Raw genomic sequence first — 205 nt, forward strand, 5'->3', positions numbered from 1 at the left:
AGCTTCGCGTGTCTCCCGTCCCAAACGCCCCTGGGGAGCCCGCGAGGCTCAGCCGGTCAATGTGCCCCGTTGGCCGCTGCGCCGCAGCCAGGCACTGTCCGTGGGAGGGAGAAGCTGAAAGGAGAATGTTTTTCCTTTGCGGTTTGCGCTTGACCCTGCGCGGTGACTCTGCCCAGGTGCGGCGGGGGCGGCTCGGGGGGGGAGG

The sequence above is a fragment of the Acanthisitta chloris genome, unplaced genomic scaffold (genome assembly GCF_000695815.1).
Source record: "Acanthisitta chloris isolate BGI_N310 unplaced genomic scaffold, ASM69581v1 scaffold20447, whole genome shotgun sequence".
Classification (NCBI taxonomy): domain Eukaryota; kingdom Metazoa; phylum Chordata; class Aves; order Passeriformes; family Acanthisittidae; genus Acanthisitta; species Acanthisitta chloris.